At 49.9% G+C, this 5,460-nt stretch overlaps 2 long non-coding RNA genes and 1 pseudogene across 2 annotated transcripts; all 3 read left to right on the top strand.

Moving 5' to 3' along the window:
• Window positions 1-326: 326 nt before the first annotated feature.
• Window positions 327-2,104, top strand: LOC109781029 (subtilisin-like protease; annotated as a pseudogene).
• Window positions 2,105-2,970: 866 nt separating this feature from the next.
• Window positions 2,971-3,709, top strand: LOC120963413 (uncharacterized). Its single transcript, XR_005755313.2, has 2 exons — window positions 2,971-3,438; window positions 3,556-3,709. It is a non-coding gene; the product is annotated as an uncharacterized lncRNA (long non-coding RNA).
• A 379-nt stretch (window positions 3,710-4,088) lies between these two features.
• Window positions 4,089-4,720, top strand: LOC141022939 (uncharacterized). Its single transcript, XR_012183830.1, has 2 exons — window positions 4,089-4,255; window positions 4,333-4,720. It is a non-coding gene; the product is annotated as an uncharacterized lncRNA (long non-coding RNA).
• The last annotated feature ends 740 nt before the right edge of the window (window positions 4,721-5,460 follow it).

The raw sequence follows: 5,460 nt of genomic DNA, 5'->3' as shown, positions 1-5,460 counted from the left end.
CCAACACCTGCCCAATCCTACACCGGCGACCCATCCTCCCGTCCCAGCCCGACCACCGCAGCGGCAGAGCCGACGTCTTCCTCGGAGTACACGACGTACATCATCCTGCTCAAGCCTGCGGACGCCCAGGTCATGGACGATGAAGCGCGCCAGGTGACCAGGGCTGGTACCGGTCCTTCCTCCCCGACGACATGACCGCCCACGGCGACCCGCGGCTCCTCCACTCGTACAACACCATCTTCCACGGATTCGCCGCCTTGCTGACGGAGGAGGAGCTGGACGCCGCGTCCAGGAAACCCGGCTTCGGGCGCTGGTTCCCGGACGAGATGATGTACCCCACGACGACCCGCTCGCCCGAGTTCCTCGGCCTGAGCAAGGACGCCGGCTTGTGGCCGAAATCTTGCTACGGCAAAGGGATCATCATCGGGGTGATCGACTCCGGCATCGAGTCGAACCATCCTTCGTTCGACGACGTCGGCATGTCGCCGCCGCCCGCCAGGTGGAAGGGCACGTGCAAGGGCATGGTCAGGCCCGTCCGGTGCAACAACAAGCTCATTGGCGTCAGGTCCTTCGTGGACTACAACCCCGCCGATGAGACCGGCCACGGCGCACACGTGGCCATGTACAAGGCCTGCAGACCTAGTGGGTGCCTCCGCTCGAACTTAATTCGTGCGATTGACACGGCTGTGAGCGATGGGGTCGATGTGGTCAACATCTCCCTCGGCCGTAAACCGGGACTACCACTCAGCAGGGACGTTGTGGCCATTGGCGCATTCCGCGCGGTGGCCAAGGGCGTCGTCTTCGTGACTTCTGCTGGCAACGACGGCCCCGACCCGTCCACCGTCAAGAACGACTCGCCGTGGGAGATCACGGTGGCTGCCGGGTCGGTGGACCGGAGGCTCGCCGCCGACCTTGTGCTGGAGTCGGGCGACCTGCTGGTGGAAGGAGAGGCGCTGGTGCAGGGGGGCAACTCGACCGCCTACCAACCCCTCCACTACCCCGGCTACGGTAACCTGTGCAAGAAGGTGAGCGCCGACCGCACGAGGGGCCACATCGTGATATACGACGATGCGTTGGTTAACGTTGACGCTCAGGCCCGCATCATCAAAAATCTCTACGACAATGGCGCGGCTCAAGTCGTGCTCATCGGTCCGGAGAAAGCTGGTTTCACCTTGGCTTCAGGGAGTACGGCTCCTCCGTCGTGCAGGAGCCCGCCGCCGTCGGCCGCAAGCTCAAGGACTACAGCAAGTACCCGGATTCCGCGGCGCAGGTGTTATTCAAGGGCACACAGCTCGGCGTCGGCCCATCGCCCACGGTCATCTACTTCTCCGGCCGTGGCCCGAGCCGCGGCAACCCACACATTCTGAAGCCCGACATCCTGGCGCCGGGGCTCAACATCCTCGCCGCCGCCACGGCGAGCCCAGACCGGGGGCCTTTCAGGTTCAAGTCCGGGACGTCGATGGCGGCGCCTCACATCAGCGGAGTCGTCGCTCTTCTCAAGAGCATGCACCCGGACTGGTCGCCGGCGGCCATCAGGTCAGCCATAATCACCACGGCCGATGACGTGGACAACGAGGGCAGCCGGATCATGAACGAGAAGCACGAGCCGGCGAGCGCCTTCGCTGTAGGCGCGGGGCACGTCAACGCCACGCGGACCGTCGACCCGGGGTTGGTCTATGACCTGGAGGTCAGAGACTACGCCGGGTACATTTGCCATCTTTTCGCCAAGCTCGACGATGATGACGACGACTACGCCGTGCAAGACATCATCCAGGACTTGAACTTGAATTGCAAGACCGTGCCCCCTCTGTCGGACGTCGACCTCAACTACCCGAGCATTGTGGTGCCGGCCAACACCACTGTGCGGAGGACGCTTACGAACGTGGGGCCGGCGGGGCAGTACACGGCCAGGTTGCACACACGCAAGATCGTGTTCCATGACGTTGGGTTGGATTTCTCGCCCAATTCACTGTCCTTCTCGCGGCTCGGGGAGAAGCTCACCTTCCAAGTAAGCCATCATGGGCCGGAGCTTGCAGAAGGATTCTTGATCTGGGAGTCGGATACGCACACAGTCCAAAGCCCACTCGTTGTCGTGCGTTCGTGAGCGGAAGTTAGACAGATGGAATGTAAGAGATGTGCCACTCCACTGTACTACTACTGCTGCTAGCTTTGCATTGCTTACACGACCAGAATAAAAGAATCATTTAAATTATTTCTTTTAAAGAAGTCGATTTGGTGGCCGAAATTTTGAAAATTTTAAAATTTAATCTTCTCAGTTTCAAAAAATTCTAAAAATATGGACTCTTCTTTTTTCCTGTTATGTGGCGTTTTGTTTTTCTAAATCAGGTTGCAACATAAGTTTACCCACGGGCAGCATTCCATGATTATACGATCTATATGAAGCTAGGAAAAGTTACCATTCTATTAGCAGCAGGCTGGTTTTCCACCTTAATTTGTACTAGTTCTTAGGCTGTTTCTAGTTTATCTCTGCATCATGACTTATTGACGTAATGGATCACCGACTGTTTCTCCTACAAAATCATCATCATCATCATCATCAATATAATGGCGTCAACTTTGGATCCATATTTTCTGATGAATATTTCAGTCATCCAATCTAAAATACATGCATTCTACAATAGTTCTACCATGAATTCTGGTTTACATCGCATATGACCGATTTTTTGAGAAAAATGGTATGCTCTACAGCACATACCTGATAACCTATATCAAATCTAGAATCTAGAATACTTAAATAGTTCATCCCCACTACCTATTTTTCTTGACATGCAGCCTATCCACCTCAGCAGCCTTGCCACCTCATCAATTGCTGTTTTTTAATCTTTGTGCAGCTCACCACGTCAGCATTTGTTTTAAAAGAAATCTGGTAACCGAAGAGGCCTCTGTGGTGTGTACACGACGAGTCGGTGTAATAATGGATAAAGGGAGCCCAACACAAGCCCATCCGTCGATCTCTTCCACGTACCTCTTCTCCACCGCGCTCGCCTCCACCCCCCTCGACCCCTCCCTGCCGCTCCACCTCTCGCCGCCGAGCCCCCTCCCGGTCCCGGGGCTCCCCTCCGCGCACGCCTCCTCCCCCAAGGCGCTCTTCCGCCTCCTGCGCCGCGCGCGGCACCACCCGCGCCTACCGCCGCTCGACCTCCAACTTCAACTCGCGGCAACCGACGCCTCCTCTGCCTTCCGCGCCGACCACCGCCTCAGGAGCCTCCTCAGGCAGGACCATTGTCCCGGCTCCCCTCTTCGTTCGGCCCGGCGGACAGGCTCCCGTCAGACGCCTCTTCGGCAGGACCGGTGGCCCGGCTCTCATCTGCATTCGGCACGGCGGCCGAGACCTCATTTTACGGCCCTCCGGCAGGACCCCGTTTGCAGGAAACCATCCGGCTGATGTCCAGTCTGATTCCACTGCCAATTGTGAAGGTACCCATCTACTGATTTCAGTGTCGAGTCCTAGGGCTCTCCACCACGTGCGGGCATCAATTGATTCAGAGAGAACCGAACCAGTTTGATTTTCATTTTATTGTGTGGATTTTGCAGCAAGGAAGCTCCTGATGACAAGTCGATGAGAAACCATTGGATAGGTTTAGTATCTTATTGGAATTGCTGATTTTCTTGATATAACATGCACATATGCATGGGTATGGTACTGCTATCGCGCAGACTATGGAGAACAGTCCATGATTCAGGTTGACTTATTCATGAACGATTTTTTCCCGGTTTATACCAGTTGCGAGCACCATCGATACACACCTATCCAGCCAGACGGGCAATGCTCAGTTGTGTTTTCATATAAGTATTTTCCCTGCTATGATCAAATACTAACGCTGGTGGAAGTTGTGAGATTTCCTCGCAGTGTGCAAGATGAACCTCTCTATCAGTGGCGGCAATGTTCCCGTCAGCAAGGTACATGGGATCCCATAAGGCATGATTCTTTCCCTATTTTCTTTTACATTATCAAATCTAAATGTCACTTGACCTTGAATCAGTAATTAACTATCCATCACATATTAGGATTGAAGTATCTGTTCTGCTATAATTCATTCAGATATGTGTACTGGCTTTTGTTTCAGAGAAGTTTTGCTCTACTTCCACCAGCAGTCCATTGGTGGATCTCTTTGTGGCTATTATCTATCAGCCTGCCAATATTGTATTTGTTTAGCAATTGTAGACTGCAGGATGGGTGAAGCAGAAGCTTAATTAAGTTGAGGAATGGCATCCAAGATTTACCCCCTTCACGGTCAGAGCCCTTCACATACAACTTGGGGTGTCAGCTCTGTTTACTGGTATTGAAGTAGTCTGCCTTTGTTGACATAGCTGGAGAGCATGAATGCAGAAGTGGAGAAAGTTTAAGCTGATACAGGAGTCCTAAAAAAGATTCTAGAAGTAACTGTTTTGACTTTCGTCATAATTCTAGCAGATGAACCCCTATTGTACTATGTGTTTCTATCCAACCCGTAAGTAGTACGCATGGACACACCTAAAATGAAATTTGGCTTTATGCCAAATGAAACAAATCACCTTGGGTCTGGAAGATACCTGTACTTGATGCTCATGTGTGATATTTGTTGTCTCATGAGATACTTGGTTATTTGTAATTACCAAATATCACTGGTGATGGGTCATGTAGTCTAGGCCTTGATAGAAAATGATCTGTGATCGTTTTGCATAACAGTGATTTTTTTTTATCATTTATGGTTATATGTAGATCATATAGGGTAAGGTTCTCGGAAGTATGTGTACAGTTAGCAGCTTATGTGTGATCACCTACCAAATTTCTGGTAAATAATAAATGGAATCGATAATATTATATCATATTTTTATCAGCTTGCCTAAATTAATGTGTTTGTTTCAGTATATTCTGCAGGGAGCTCTATTCTGTAGTGCTCTTTTCTGTTGGTATCTTGCATGAAAAACCGCCAGTGAACTGAAAGTATGTCAAGTCGATCTGATTATTGGTTAATTGCTTGCATGTGATTGTCGTTTTTAACTACATGTATAACTTGGACCTCGGTGCTTATCTATATATAAAGTTCTCATGCTCTTGACAACCCCATACTTTTAGAAAATAGGAATTGGTTTTTGTATTGACAGGAAAAGGAGGAAATAAATTGGTACTCTTCTTTTTCAAATGATCTTGATTTGATTTATTCTCATTGTGACATTAGAGCTGCATAATTCGACGTCAATTATAGCAAAATACTATACTGGTCATATTCGTTTTTAGTTTTTGTTCTTTGATGAGGTCTTAATAAATATGTAGATATAAGGATTGGTTTACTCATATGAGATTACTTATGGCATATCACTACAATTAGTAGAAAATTTCATCTCATAATTCACATTTTTGTAAGTTCTATATTCCAATTGCGGTATTCATTACAATTTTTTCTTCTTAAGATTATGTATTGACTTTGCAAGCAAAGTTATTTAATTTATATTATC

The sequence above is a fragment of the Aegilops tauschii genome, chromosome 1, assembly GCF_002575655.3.
Source record: "Aegilops tauschii subsp. strangulata cultivar AL8/78 chromosome 1, Aet v6.0, whole genome shotgun sequence".
Taxonomy (NCBI): Eukaryota; Viridiplantae; Streptophyta; class Magnoliopsida; order Poales; family Poaceae; genus Aegilops; species Aegilops tauschii.
Note: the sequence above shows the minus strand (reverse complement) of the source record. Positions and strands in the feature narration are given on the sequence as shown.